General features: G+C 41.4%; 1 protein-coding gene across 1 annotated transcript in view; it reads left to right on the top strand.

Annotated features, from left to right (window-relative positions):
• The window catches only part of MYLK4 (myosin light chain kinase family member 4), a 32,830-nt gene extending 27,210 nt beyond the window's left edge, over positions 1 to 5,620 (top strand). Inside the window, 1 exon segment of the mRNA XM_015854497.2 lies at positions 875 to 5,620. The gene's annotated coding sequence lies outside the window, so the exon portion shown is untranslated.
• The last annotated feature ends 9,428 nt before the right edge of the window (positions 5,621 to 15,048 follow it).

The following is a 15,048-nucleotide window of genomic DNA, read 5'->3' on the forward strand; positions in this document are numbered from 1 at the left end:
TCACTGGTCCTGGAAGAGGTTACATGAATCTTTGGTGCAATCACTTGTGTACTTCCATGCAGTGCATTGCAAAAAAGGTTTTCTTGAACCATTGCAAGACTAGTGGTTTTGTCTGTATCCACCATTTCTACTTACTGTATGCACAGCAACCTAATACTGAGAACTCTCTAATCCAGGAAGCGCTGTATTGCACACATTTCTATTGGAATCAAGATCAACTTTGAGATAAATTGACTGTTTGACAGCAGTCAAAAGTGTTTTCCAATGAACTTTTAATAGCCTTGTAGCATAGTAACTCACCCATGACATAACATGCGGAAAAACCTTGTTTTGGCTTTTGAAGTGTTATTTCCTCTGCTTCTTTATTTCCATTTGGAGCTTACTTGAGTTTGCTTTGAGTGGATCTAAAGTCATAGTCCTGCTTTGTTTTTAAAGAATCCCTTCAGTTATTTTTATCAAACAAATAGTGTGGTTACCACATTTACCCCAAAATAATACACTCAAATGCCATCTGATTTAGACCTGGCATCATAAATGCTTCCAGTGGTAACACAAATAAATGGAGAGGTTAGCACTCTCCCTTTCCCTGCTGGGATCTGTACGGCAAGGGCGACCAAAGAGCAGAGTAGATGCATTTCAAGGAAGACATCCAGGACCTGTTCTCCACCTAACAAAGAAGGCCTTGTCCTTTTAGCGTTTCATAAAACATCACACAAATAAGATGTCTGCAAGAGCCCTTTGTAAGCAAGAATCTTCAGCACTGCCTTCTTCTCATCAGGCACAAAGAAACCACCGTGTGGTTGTTAGAATGCTTAACCAAATAAAAAATGTATACTGCTGAAATAACTGGATTCTTCTTTTGTTTGTTTTGCAGAAAAGCTGCTGTGTGGTTACTGCTGCTAAGAGGTTGGAAAATATCAGCAGTCTTGGTGCTTTACCTCCCTGCCATGACTGAATCTTTTACTAAATGGACCAACAGCGCTTTCGCTGCAGAATAAGTCCCAGAATCTCTGAGCTGCTGCTTCTCTATTCAGCTTTCAAAAGAAGGAGAGTATTTTTCCGGTTTGGGAAGTTGTTTCTTCTGGAGCGCCATGTTCTCCATGTCCAGGAGTGCCACGTTTGCTTGGTTTCATAACAGTGTTTTTTCTATTTTGTCCTCCACTCTTTTTGTTATCAAAAGCTCCTTAAGGTTCACATTACCAGGTTTAAGTTGTCTGTTTCTCATCAGCCAAAAGGCAACTTGGCACTTTGTTATCTGTATAGGCAAGGCTGATTTGGCACTGGAATCAAATCATAAAACACACACACACACACACACAAAACCAACCAAAACCAAACCAAAACAAAAAACCAGTCAGTTTAAAAGTGCATAATGTAGGAGGTTTGAAGTTTATGTCACACTAAAATGAGCTAAGGATTCGCTCAACTGAAGTTAAAGCCATGATAATTTAATACCAATAAAAGTGAGAATTGAGGCTTTCCTTGCAGGTAGGTGAAGTTGCTACAACCATAAGACATTTTGTGATTTTTTAGCCTGGTGAATTACTGTTCGTTTTAAATACACTTGGATTAATTCCATGAGAAAGAAAAAAAGGCACTATTCAGTCATGCCCAAGCAGACTCTCTTCTCTGCTATGCAAGTATAACTCAGAGTTATTTTAACAGAGGGTGACTTTACACCAGCTACTTTCCTTATTGCTAAGAACTGATTAAGACTATTGGCAAAGAGGGGAGTCAGTCTTCTGCTCATTAGAACCTCTGTTTTTCTAAGGATTTTTTTTTTTAATTTTATTTTTTTTTCTTTTTATCTTACTCCCAAACCTTTCCAAGAAAGGAAAAAACAGCTGAATTCTGACACTGTTTGAATATGGTTCTTTATTAAGTGAATCTGAGTCTTACTTGCCTAGGCTGTGAGGTTGGACTAACGAGACTTATTCCCTGCTGTACATGGCTTTCTGACTGCTTGGTTTCAGAACTACACACATAGCAAGTATTTTATTCCATGATGCTGACATATTGCAGGGCCTTTCGTTTTCCTTTGATTAATCCAGTTCTGTTCCAACTACAGATTAACATAGTTATCTCTATATATTTAGCTATACATTTCATACATGTTTATATTTATGTCTTTCATTAAAGGGGATCAACATGAAGACAAAACTGAACAGCTTTATTCATTACCACCCACTTTAATACCTTTGTCCTTTCTGAATAGCACTGATGAAATAAAAGGGCCCCATTAATGGGACGTCTTGGCCATGACATTATCTACAGCCAGTTTGATCTAGTGTTTTAAAGCCACTGTAGTAGATCTATTAAGACTGCTTCTGTAAACCAAAAGAGGGCTTCTTACAGCTGTGAAACCTGAGAAATATTGATGTGTTGTAATAGCCGTGAATAGATGAGAACCATTACAACAATCACATGGTGATTTGCCATTAACTGTGATACCATGGAGAGCACTGCCACCTTGAAATCCTTATCTGTAGTCTTAACTGAAGTAAGCTTTGACTAGCAGAAATGGAAGTTTCTCTGGGAAAGCTGCTCTTGAGCAGCTTGAAAGCAAGAAAACCAGAATATGACCTTTAGGTAGAAACTAGGCTGCTTATCTTTAGTCACTATTCATGTTTCCCTGTGCAAAATAAATAGAAAACCTATCTTTCTGCTAGGGCTGGAGTTCCCACTCCTATCTGACTACCTTCAAAATACTGTTAGCTTTTTGAACAGTAACAAAGTTAATGATTAGACTCAAATACAGCTGGCTTGCTTTGGAATGATCTTATTGCACACTTTACTGCCAGTATTATAAGTTTTGGGTTTTGTTTTTCTTGTGGTGGACATTTACATGAGTATGAATAAATTGCATGTCATTTTGAATCTCATTAACTGTACTAAACCAACAGCGTGACTATAGCCTTATCTGCTTTGTTGCTCGGTTGAATTAAGATAATTTATCACTGTACAAGTGAGCCATGATTCAGAGCTTCATGCCATGAGGATCAGCCAATGTTGGAGTGCAATGTGCTGAGTTGTCCACTGATACTCTGGAAGATTACTGAGGAACATGGCCTTTGTTACACACATCCATCGAGTTCAGCTGTACAGCTCTCTGTCAGAAATACACATTTGAATTACTAGTAAGGATGGAAGAGCTTGACGTATTTCAACTGCTTTGTGAGGGAAGACCCTCTCAAAAAGCAAGAGTTGAGGAGGGGGTACTTCTTTATTTCTTTGCTTGGGCAACTGGGCAGGGTGCTAAAATATTAAAGGGATTTATCCTTCAATCTTACTAACATGGATAATGATGATTGTATTCTTGAGTCTCATCTATAAGCTTCCCAGTGTTTCATCCTTGGAATGACTCCTGTAGCAGAGGATGAGTGGGAAAGTTGGAGGAAGACTGCCTGAGTGCCTGCAGTGATTGAAGGCACTACTTGGTTCCTGGCACAAGCACAGGCCTGCAGGTGTCCAGCTCAGGGGAGAAGACCTGAGCATCCTTCTTGCTATTGCCTCAAAGCACTGAGTCAAAAGGGAGACAAGCCCCTTACTAAAAACATTGTTGCTGTTAAGGATACAAAAAATTGCACTGCACAGTTATCACTGTAGCAGTGTGTCTGTGATAAATGCCTGTAGATATGCTTGTCGGTACCTTTGCTGGATGCTGCAATTTTAGCCAAATAATACTTGTCACAGCTTTATTTTACTGCCTTTCTAATTTTGTCTCATTGCACTCTGAGCAGTGTGCTCTTCTGTGTCTGTTGTTGTTTTCCATAAATACATTTAAAAATAACTAAACACTACAACATTAAGTTATTGTTTTGACATAGCATTATTTATTTTCTACTATGTAACAAGTCCGTTGGGTTCTATTAATTCAACAGCATCTACGTGAGTTTGCTTATTAATCATTTTTGTTGCATGTTGGCTTAAGAGACTTTATTTGTAGACTGTGAATTACTGTGCTTGAGAGCTTGTTTGGGCATGAAGGGCACTTTATTAACTGTGGTTACTCCATTTAGCCCGATATCCACAGACAGCCAGAGATGGCTGCACGTACTACAAGAATCACCAGGGAACAGAATCATATAGCAACATCATTGGTGGTAGCAGGGATAAAGCATCAAGATGCAGTATTTGCTCTATGTACACTGTTGTATTTTTGATGCAGGAAAGCAAAATTTCATTTGCCTGACGTATTTAAGAATTAGGATGCTGTTATTCCTGCTTGTGTACATACAGCAGAGACACTCAGCTAGAAAAAAATCTCAGTCTTACCCAGGATACAGTAGAGCAGTCTAACATTAGCATCGGAGTTACTAACAAGTTTATTTGTTTCAAGGTGGATGCTAGTGGCTTTCCAACTCTTTTTACACACTGAACAACCTGTAGGGTATGAAACTGGTAAAAACCTATACAACAGAAATATTTCCCTACTATCATATTGATATTTGTGAGAACCTGAAGCCAGTCACTCCTGAGTACCCTCAAAGAGTATGCAGTAGGCAACCTGTGATAATCTGGTCTGGAGATAAAAACAGAAGCTACTTCTTAATTTCTTTTTCATGTTCCTTCCAGTGTCAGAATCTGAATGAAGTTAAAGCCTAAGCTAAGCTCTTCCATAACTTGATTGCTACCAGGAATAACAGTGCAGCTCTACAGAATTAAACAAGGAAGATATTTGGTCCACATTTTGAGATGCAAGTAGCATGGGAGCTTGGTTTAATCTTCCATCCTCACCAAAAAAAAAAAAACCAAAAAAAACCCACCAAACCCAGAACACCTACTTTGGCCTAATCTTGACCAGTTAAAATAAAGAGAAACCTAATTTCTTAACAATTGAAGAAGTTCAGTGAGTTTACATATTTCTGCTGTGGTTAAATTGCTGCAGTAAGAGTCAAGATGTTTTAGCATCTTTGGTTTTATGCTGACGTTACAAATTATGGGCAGCCTCTTTCAGTAAAACATCTCTCACCAGGAGGTGTTCTTCTCTTCTTCGCCAATAGGGATCTAAAAACATCCCATCCCCTTCATTTGACCCCACCAGTGAGCAGGGAATTTTCCTGCTGGTGAACTCTTAATATGGGTTAAGAATTGTAGTTCTGCTTAGTGCCAAAGACACAGAGGTGATGAATGAGCACTGATACTCCAAACTCCTTTCTGATTTCCAGAAGGATGCTGCGTTTTCACATACTACTTTTATCATCACCGATATATACTTGTCCTTATGTCTTGTGTGAATAAAACTAAACACTGCATGAATCTGTTTAGGGACATTAGATTCTTTCACCTTCCATGAAGGCTTAATAGCTGAACAACTAACTACCTGTTTAAAGTATAAGACTGGTAGAGGTAATGCTTTGTAAATATGTTTTTAGCCATGTCACTAGAGTTAGCAAGCACATTCTGGAGTGGCAGAACTAATGTTTGTGTACCCCACAGCAACTTCCCTTAGAAGACAGGCATATAAGAAGTAAATCTCAAAGCATGTGGATTTTCATGCCATCTTCCATATCTGATTTTGTAGATTAACTCATGTTTCTCTGGTACATGTTCTTTTGGGAAAACATAAAGCAATCTTGTAAACAGACAAGAAGAATAAATGCTGATTTTGTTTACTCTAGAGTTTTTGTATGTTGTGTTTAATATGCTTGTCATTTATACTAGGAATTAAAGGATTCCACTGAAATAAATGTAGGTACCTCAATTGTACCTCAATCGAAGATCTGCTTGGGCTCACATCTTCTTCTCACGCCTTGCAGCAAAGCCTCTGCTCTCTCTGCACATAACTGGAGCTTGAGGTACTTTGGGCTGAAATCTTTCTGCAAGTCCTTAGGTGAGGTCTCTAGGGAGAAAAGAAGAGATTGTTGAAATTTATGGTGCTTATTTAGCTAAAGGATCTCCTTTCTTTCTGAATTGTCATGCTTTTGATTGTCATCTTGTTATTTGGTATTGCTGTCTGAAGAACACACCCCACCTGCATGAGCTCCACAGAGCCTGGAGACCACTCATCATTTCAGCAGAGCTGCGCTGGGTAGCCTCTTCCTTTGACGTGTGTGCTATATAATGAGGTGAGAGATTACTCTTCCAAGTTATTTGACTGTGTGGGCTTTGCTTTCACTTTCCTCCCAAGAAAGTCTTCTAGTGGTCCTTAACTTTATCAGTGACTGTTACAATATTGCTCTATTATTGAGGCGCATTTGCCCTTGGTGTGCTTTTCTGAAGCCAGTCACTATGGTTCAGATTTTAATGTCCTTGAGCCTCATCAGGCAGCTGACAGGGTGGTGGTTAAATATTAGCATTTGTGCATTATGGCTGATGAGGAAGACTTTGTCGTAGTACTTCAGTCATCTCAACAGCTCCTGCTAAATACATGCCACTGGCAAAAATAAAATAAATATGGATAAAATAACACTCAGCTCCCACTACGTGTCTGTAAAGCAACTCCACACTTTTAAAATGTGTTCACTAAGTGCATGTGGTTAAAAATATGTTGACTAGAGGAAAAAAAGTCCAACAAGGGACATTCATAATTCTTCATTAATTAATAGTCAACTCTTTTTCTCCCCCAATTATTTCAAACACCTGCTCACAGTAAATTTCCTTTGCAGCTTTTTAATGCTACTTTAATATTGCTCAGGACTTGGAAACATACACTAAGCTTCTCCTATTTTTAATTATTTTCAAATTAATTTTAGTTTTCTGAATATTTTCAGCCGTGCCCATTTGTTCAATAAAACTGAATTTTAATTTTAATTATTATTATTATTTTTTCTTCTCCTTAAAGGCCTCCTAAAGTTTCCAGAGACTACTTTTATGGGCTGTTTTAATGAAAGGTTATGGAAAGGGACTGGAGATTTCCAGATTCCTCTCTTGAAGCCTCCTCATACAAAAAAAGAGAGGAAGAAAGAAAAGACTTCACTCGGGGTGACTCACATCTCTCACACAGCAGATATCCATTTATCTTTGAGCTAAGCCACCTAGCATCTCAAGGCTGCTGTAAAGTGTGCTGAAAGTGCAGAGTGAATCACAGAATATCCCAAGTTGGAAGAGACCCACTAGGATTATCAAGTAGAGCTCCTGGCTCTATGCAGCATGAACAAAAACCAAACCCTATGTCTGAAAGTACTGTCCAAACACTTCTTAACTCCAGCAGCTTGGGGCTGTGACCTTTCTGAAACCCCCAGCTGCCCCTCCCCTGGCACAGCTCCATGCCGTTCCCTCGGGCCCTGTCGCTGTCACACAGAGCAGAGCTCAGCACTGCTCCTCTGCTCCCTGTGAGGAGCTGCAGCCACCATCAGGCCTCACCTCAGCTCCTCTGCTCTGCGCTGAGCAAACACGGGGACCTCAGCTTCTCCTCACACCTCTTGCCTTCCAGACCCTTCAGCATCTTCATAACCCTCCTTTAGATGCTCTCTAATAGTTTTATGTCCATTCTGTGCCACACAAACCTGTACCCAGTGCTGGAGGTGCAGCCACACAGCACAGAGCACAGTGGGACAACACCTTCCTTCACCTGGTGGTGGTGCTGGGCCTGGTGCACCCCAGGCTACAGTTGGCCTTCTTGTCTGCTAGGCCACACTGCTGGCTCAGATACAACTTGCTGTCAGCCAGAAGCCCCAGATCCCTTCCTATGGGGCCACTTCTTAGCCTCTCGTCCCCCAGCCTGTGTGGATATCCAGGGTTGCTCCATCCCTGATGCAGAATCCAGCACTTACTCGTTTTGAGCTTCATGTAGTTGGTGATTGCTCAGCCTTCCAGTTTGTCAGAACTATATGCAAGGCCTAGAGATTCAGCAGTTTCTCCCAGTTTGGTATAGTCTACAAACTTCCTTAGTATGCATTCAAGTCCTGAGTCTAGATCATTTATAAAAACACTAAAGAGAGCTGACACTAAAATGGAGCCCCACTAGTGTCTTCTGCTCTCTTTGAATTGGGACCTTAATGGAGAAAATGGCGGAGTTGTGATCCGTGGGCCACAGGCCTTTCTGTTTGAAAAGGACCTTAAAGATCATCTAGTTTCAACCCCCCTGCTAAGTCCAGACACAAATTGTCACACAAAGTTGCACTTTGTTATTTGGGTGGCAGTGCCACATATTAATGACCCAGGAATTTTTCTGCAATGCATTTAACATCTGATCAAGGCAGAATTTTATCTTGTGATAATCTGTTGCCCAAACACTCTATGATTGCTGTCCTCCAGGCAGCTCACTGCACAGCACAGCAACCAATCCAGACAACCAGCTCGATCCCACAGCCCTTATACCCCAGGGCCTGGAAGCCGTGGTACCCTGCTGACGAACCAGGACGCCGGTTGAGACACCCTGCTGCAAAGGGCTGGAGCGGCCACGAGAGGTCAGTATTGCTGTTTCTTATTCATTAAAAGTCTTTTCGATGCACTTATTGGGAGGGTGCTTTGGAAAGTCAAGGCAGATCTTCCAGCTCGGGCTGGGTTAGGCAGCGTTGTGGCACCCCAAGCCTCAGCTAGGGAACACCTTGCCATCCACGTGGAGATGGGTGGCTTTTAACATTACTCTGACCACCTCATTCTCAGGGTCAACACTAAATAGGGGTTTTGGCCCCTTCTCACCCCAAGCCTGTTCTCAGATTGTGCAGAAGGGCTCAAGGAAGAGCCTGGGATATGATACCAGAAAAGGATCAGAGTTCATGCAACATGGATACTGGCCAAGGCAAATGTGGGGAATGAATGGAGGGACAAGGACTGCTTCTTACATACTACCATTTCATACTGTTCTCACTTTAACAGCAGCACTACCTTAAGCTCCTCTGCAGAACCTGAACAGAAAACAGATCTGATTTCAGATTTGCATGTAAATCTGCTGACATAAGTAGAAAAAAACATGAAGAAATTTGCACACTCCTGGTATAAATAGAAAACTTCACACCATATGGTTTTTACATCAAGAGAGAGGTTCTGTAAGATGTTAAATACATCAAGCGAGATGACGACTACTCTTATACTGGCTTGAATGGGATGTGAGGGCATTAGGCAGCTGCTAGGGTTGGTACTTGATCTAGTAAAATACTTATTCTATCTTCAATCCATGCACAGGAATGCTGTGGTTATCCTAAGGGAAAGGGTGAGAACAGATGTGTGAAGATTCATGTGTAAAAGCTAAATGATCATTATTGACATATAGGAACAGAAATTATATTGTCAGAGAAGTCCTCTGTGATGGCCATATCTGATGTTCGATACATAAAATGACATAAGACCTCATACACTTAATTTATTTTTGATCTTTCTAGCATTTAAATATATATATGTCTTATGTCATCTGCTTTGTTCAGAAAGCCTTTGGCTCTTGCTCTGAATTTGCCAGGTTGAACAAATTCCTGCTAGCAAGTGTCTTCACATAAGTACTTCTAGACTGACTGACCAAGCCCATTCTTTACCTTTTCTATAAAATAAGCAGAGTAATTCTTTACTTTTTTCATCACACAATGTTTGAATCGTTTTAATAGATCTGTTTTGTATATGTATGTTTTTTTTACAATGACATACTGTAGGCACCTTAATACAACCCAGCGTTCCAGTAGCTCCTCAGTGTCAGGCATAACATAAGCAAGGGATTGTTCCTACTAATTACCCAGTTGCCAGTTTCCATGCTCTTGATTGCCCTTAGCCTCATTGATCATCAGATCATCAGTGACCTGCAAGTTTCCAGTTCCCAGCCTTCACTGCTACTTGCAAATTCCCAGCACTCAGCTTTCACCACATTTGGTTCTTCCAACTCATGCTGGACTAAATCCCTCACCTGCACAGTCTGTGGTCCAAGTAGACAAACAAGCCAAAGGCAGCAACAAGAACAGAAGTGCAAAGTGCCTTGACCAAAGTCTTTACTATTCCAGCATTGATCACACATTTTTGTGTGCCCACTGAGAGCAGCCCTGAGGAAAAGGACTTGGAGGTTCTGGTAGATAAAAAGCTCTGCACAAACCAGTAGTGTGTTCTCACAGCTTGGAAAGCCAACAGTGTCCTGGGTTGCATCAAAATAGTGGTGGCCAGCAGGGAGAGGGAGGTGATTGTTTCCCTCTCTTCTGCCCTCATGATTTCCCATCATGTGGAACTGTGTGGGCTGCAAGTTTCCTTCCAGCCCAAATCATTCTGTAATTCTCTGATTTTGTGATACCTTGATTCTATGATTCTGTGATCTGCTCTGGAGTACTGTCTAAATGAGCAGCATCCTTAGCTGCTGACCACCACCCAACCATAGTGTCACAACATGCTTGCTACTCACATGCGCTGTGTTACTGCTTGTGTGAGTGCTACCCTGCCTTTCCCAAGGAAAAGCAAAGCCCAGGCTGTAGATCAATGCTAACCCAGCTCGTGCTGACAGAGTTCAGCTAATAAACACTTATGCAGCTCTGGCAGCAGGTCTGGCAGACGGAAGATGATGAACAGCCAGGAGAGAGATGAAGCTCCTCATGTCCACAGCCAGCTCAGCTGGAGCCTGATGGACAAGTGAGTACATTCTATGTTGTGTCTCTGGTTCTTATCTCAGCTGCAGCTTTTGCTACCTGCACAAGTCCTGGGTGTAGGCAGGGAATGGGGCTAGGTCACTTCAGAAGGGTGACTGGTTCACTGAGGATCTGAATGTGGGTCCCAGCAGCTCAATCAGACATTGAAAAATCAATTAGTCATCTGGAAGATGTAAAGGGAGGGAGAAGGCTGCAGAAAGTAGCTTGTTACAAATACACAAAATCAAATATCAAAAGGTAGAGGGCACAATTTCACTCACGTTCTGCTTCCTGCCATGATGAGTACCCATGAAGTTATAGTGATGTTACTTGTGATTTGGCTGGACAGGATGGGGCCCTTGGTGGCACTGGCCTTTGATGAAGGGTCTTAGCCTCTTGTGAAGTCAAATACTGGCTTGATTCTCTTGTCAACCCCAACCCTGTGTTCCTGAGTTCACATTTAAATAACAATGAAATCCACATACGTGCTGTATGCTGACAACAGCCTTCATGTAAGCAGTGAGTTATCATTGGGTGCCTCATTAGCAAAGGCATGAGAGTTCAAAAGACAGCCAAGATGAAGCGGGCAGCATCCTCTTTCTATGCTAATACTTGAACCAAAGGAATAAGAAACAGACTAAAAAGTCTGGCAGAGCAAAAGTAGATAGTCTCTGCTCTTAATTTCTTGAGCAAATCCCTGTGTAGTGGCACATTCTGCATAAAGGCAGCACTGACAGTTTTGAGTATCAAAGCTCATATGCCTTCCAAAATCCTTAGAGTGGCTTAAAGATTCTGAAACTTCTTTAAAAAAGGAAAAAAAGAAAAAAAAAAGTCAATTTCCTTTTATTCTCCTTTGGGTTTTGGAGTCTTTTGAGGATAGTTTTCTTCCTCTTTGTTGCAAAAATAAAGGTTTACCATTGCTGTGAATGAATGCAGACAGCCTTATGGACTCCCCTGGTTCCAGCTTCTGAGTCTTTAAGGGAAACACCAAAGTCATTAAGATATGCAATTAAATCATGACCGTGGCTAGCACAGCAAATATAAATGCAAACCCTGCCCTGGAGAACAAAGACCTATTCATTCTACCTAAATTGGTTTTGTAACTTGCTTGCTGCTTCTTTTTTTTCCCCCATACTTATTCCTTCAGAACGAGGGGGAACTCTCTTGGCTAATGCCACATCCTGGATAGTAAGAAAAGCCTGTGCTTAGCTGCCTGAGTCTGCCGTGCCTCCTGTCTGCCACCCCTCTAGAAAAGTGAAGTTACAAGCAAATATCAGCAGAGACAGAATGAAAATAAAGAGCCTTGATAACTCCGGTAACGTCGCCATTACGCAACTATAAATGATAGGAGTAGAAATATAGATGCTGAAAATGTCTAAAGGCAGCCGAGGTTGCATTCCTTACTGGAAGTAAGAGGTGAAGGAAGATCAGTCGGTGGCAAGCGCTCTTACTCCATATATTGAGAAGGATTTGCCAGCAAAGGATATTAATGACCTGAGAGTGTATTGCAAGACCACAGGGGAAATCTGAACTGAAAATGGAAAAGACAGAAAGCTAGGCAGGGGGATTTGTATCGAGTTAAAGTGTCAACATTTAGAGATGGATGGATCACTGTAGCTCAGACTAGGAGGAACAAAAAAAAAAAAAAAAGCTCAACAAAGAAACCAAAGTATACATCAAACCATACCACCAGTGTTTCCCTTTGCTCCAAAATTAAAGCTCTGCCAGCCTGACCTTTCATTCTTGGTCGTAAATGTGCAACCAGATTGGTTCAGTGTGAAAAGCAGCAGTTTAAAGAGTGGGGTAGATTGCCTCTGACACCTCTCAAAACTTTTTGTTCCTTCTCAATATCCTTCAAGCCCTGTTTTTCATAACCTTCAAATGTCACTTAATACCATCTCTTTGGTACTTAACGAAATTTAACTGACCCAACACACATAAATGGATGAAGGGCTTTCAGAAGGCAATGCATCCAAAAAGATTGCTGGCCATGTATATTGAAGGACCAGTGGAGCAATACTTGGGGTTACGGTTTTTTTTGATGACCATGATTTGTATTGCAGTATTCTGTTTTATAATCCTATCTCTCTTCCTGTCATGAGTACATACTACAAGATGTAATCTATGAAAAGCATCTCCCATGTTTTTCATTCGGCCGTTCTCTTATTTAAGCACGTGGACCACGCATCTGAGATATTATGCTCATGCTGCAGTTCACAGAATGGGCTGGGGTGTTGGGTTGGTGTTTTTTTCTTGCCATGTCTTAGGAATCATTTCAGTTCTAGGCATTTCCATGACCCTTTAATCCCCACAGACTGGCTGAGGGTTTTGGCTTAGTCTTCCTCTTTCTGCAATGAGGCATGGTCCTGTTCATTCCATAATATGAGCTAGAAGAGAGCATGGGGGAGGATGGGGACGTCTGTGCTCCCAGTATGGGGCAGGTCAAGGGAGGGCTCTGCCCAGGGTTTCACAAGCCTCTCATGCAGAGACACCTGAGAGCTAATCCAAGGAACAGAATACAACTGGCACAAAATTCCTTTTTCTTTCAAGCTACAAGGTTTTTCAATCAACTACAGATTTTAGTTGCAAGATGTGAAATTTGGCTGCTGTTTAGGTTTAATTTATTAACAGTTTATTCCAGCCTTTCAGACAATTAGCTAAATTTGCTACTCTGGATGGCCAAACTAGAAATTGGTCCTAGTTCCATGAGAGAAAGAGATTCCTTATAAGTTCCTCATGATGTCTTGGTTTCAGATACATGAGAAGGACATGCCCAACAAAACCTATTCCGCCCTCCACTCCAGTTTTACTCATTTCTTTTCCAGTTCTAAAAGTGAGACATGCTAAAGTGTGTAAAAAACATATACCCACATTTCCCACACTTTCCCTAAGCTCAGCCTGTATTCCAGGACACTGTGTGAGTTAGCTTTCCCCAAAGCCACCCAACCACTGCTAAATAAGATAGAGGAGGAAACCGGTCTGTTTTTGGAGTTTACATCATAGTTTTGATTTTTATTAAATGGAAACCAGTCAAAGCTTCCCTCATGTCACATTTCTGGTGACATTTTTGCTTAAACTCTTCATTTTATCTAGGAAGCATCTCCCCACATTTTAAAGTTTAGATAAGTATTAAAAGTATTAAAGCCTTCTATATACTTCTGTTTATTCTAAGCAAATAGGCTGAGAAGATAAAGACATTAAGAAGTCTAGTCTATGATGAAGGCTTCCAACTTTTATCCCTTAACTTGGTAAAATGTCAATAAACGCTTCATGATCTGAAGAGACAGCTTTGACTGCTTGTATGTAAGTTGCTCTGAAAGTAATGCCCCCTGTTTATTTCTGTGGAAACCACAACAGTTATAAAGACCACAGTAATGCTATTTGATAGAGTAAATTCTCAGCTACAAAACACTGTTTTTCAATATAGTAATCACTATTAGCTATGCATTTTCAACACTGATGAACAAGAGCTTGCATGCTTGTAAAAATCTGCACCAGCAGAGGTGACCCACTCTTTTACAGCTGCTATGATGGTGTAATTGGTATAACTGCTAGGAAAATGTTGCCCCTGCAGTCCCTCTTTCATTGGCCCAAACAGATGGAAGTCAGAAGGCACCAAACCCAGACCATACAATGGGTCCACACCATACAATAGTCCAGACACGCCTGGTGGTGTGCTCTATGGTCTTCAGTCCGGTATGGGGCCTGGTGTTCTTGTGTTCAAAACTTAGTCTTCTTCTTTCACCTGACTTTGGGAGTTCAGTTCTTCAGCTTAGTCAGTGTCATGGTGTAGTGATCAGAGTTGGTGGTTTGTCTGCATTTCATAAAATTCAGAAAGTCTATTCCCTACGTATCCCAAAAGACAGTGCCCGTCACTTTGCCTACTGAGGGCTGCATCTTGCACTTTGTATTCAATAGGGAATTCACATCACCACCCCATGGACTGCTGTTTTGACTCTGGCTGGCTCATAGTGTTGACACGACATTAATGTGCTTTTTGGAATGTCCAGAAAGACTCATTTGTGGAGCATTTCTTCCAGCAGAAGGAGAGAAGAAACAGAATATTTGTGAAGAATGGGATTCAAGATAAGGCAAGTGTATTTATTAGCTGGCGCCACAGCGGAAAGCAGCAGGAGCATGCACAGAGGTTTTTAGGCACTTCATTTGGATGTGGAATCTGTGTATGCCATGGCTTCCAATTGTTGCAAACGACTCATGGGAACGGAGAAAGGGCTGCAGCTTCTTACATGCCTTCCAGGGTGATGAAAGCTGTTTTCTGAAAGGGTAACCGTGCTGCCCAACATCACAAGAAATGAGGAGCTGCAGGGCACAGTCACATGTAGACCATGTAGGCAAACTCTGTGAAACCAGGCACCTACACCTAGAGCAAGTTATGAAGGCAGGAGCTCTTCCAAGGAACCTAATGTGTTGGGCTGTCACATCCAGCTGGGGCTAGGACTCAACTAGATAGTGTTGGCTGAGTCTCTATTGGCAACTGGTGTCCCAAAGAAGTCAATGAGACTGCTTCATGTGGTTAACTGCTGGTTGACAGAGACCTTCCAGCACACCT

Source organism: Coturnix japonica, chromosome 2 (genome assembly GCF_001577835.2).
Source record: "Coturnix japonica isolate 7356 chromosome 2, Coturnix japonica 2.1, whole genome shotgun sequence".
Classification (NCBI taxonomy): domain Eukaryota; kingdom Metazoa; phylum Chordata; class Aves; order Galliformes; family Phasianidae; genus Coturnix; species Coturnix japonica.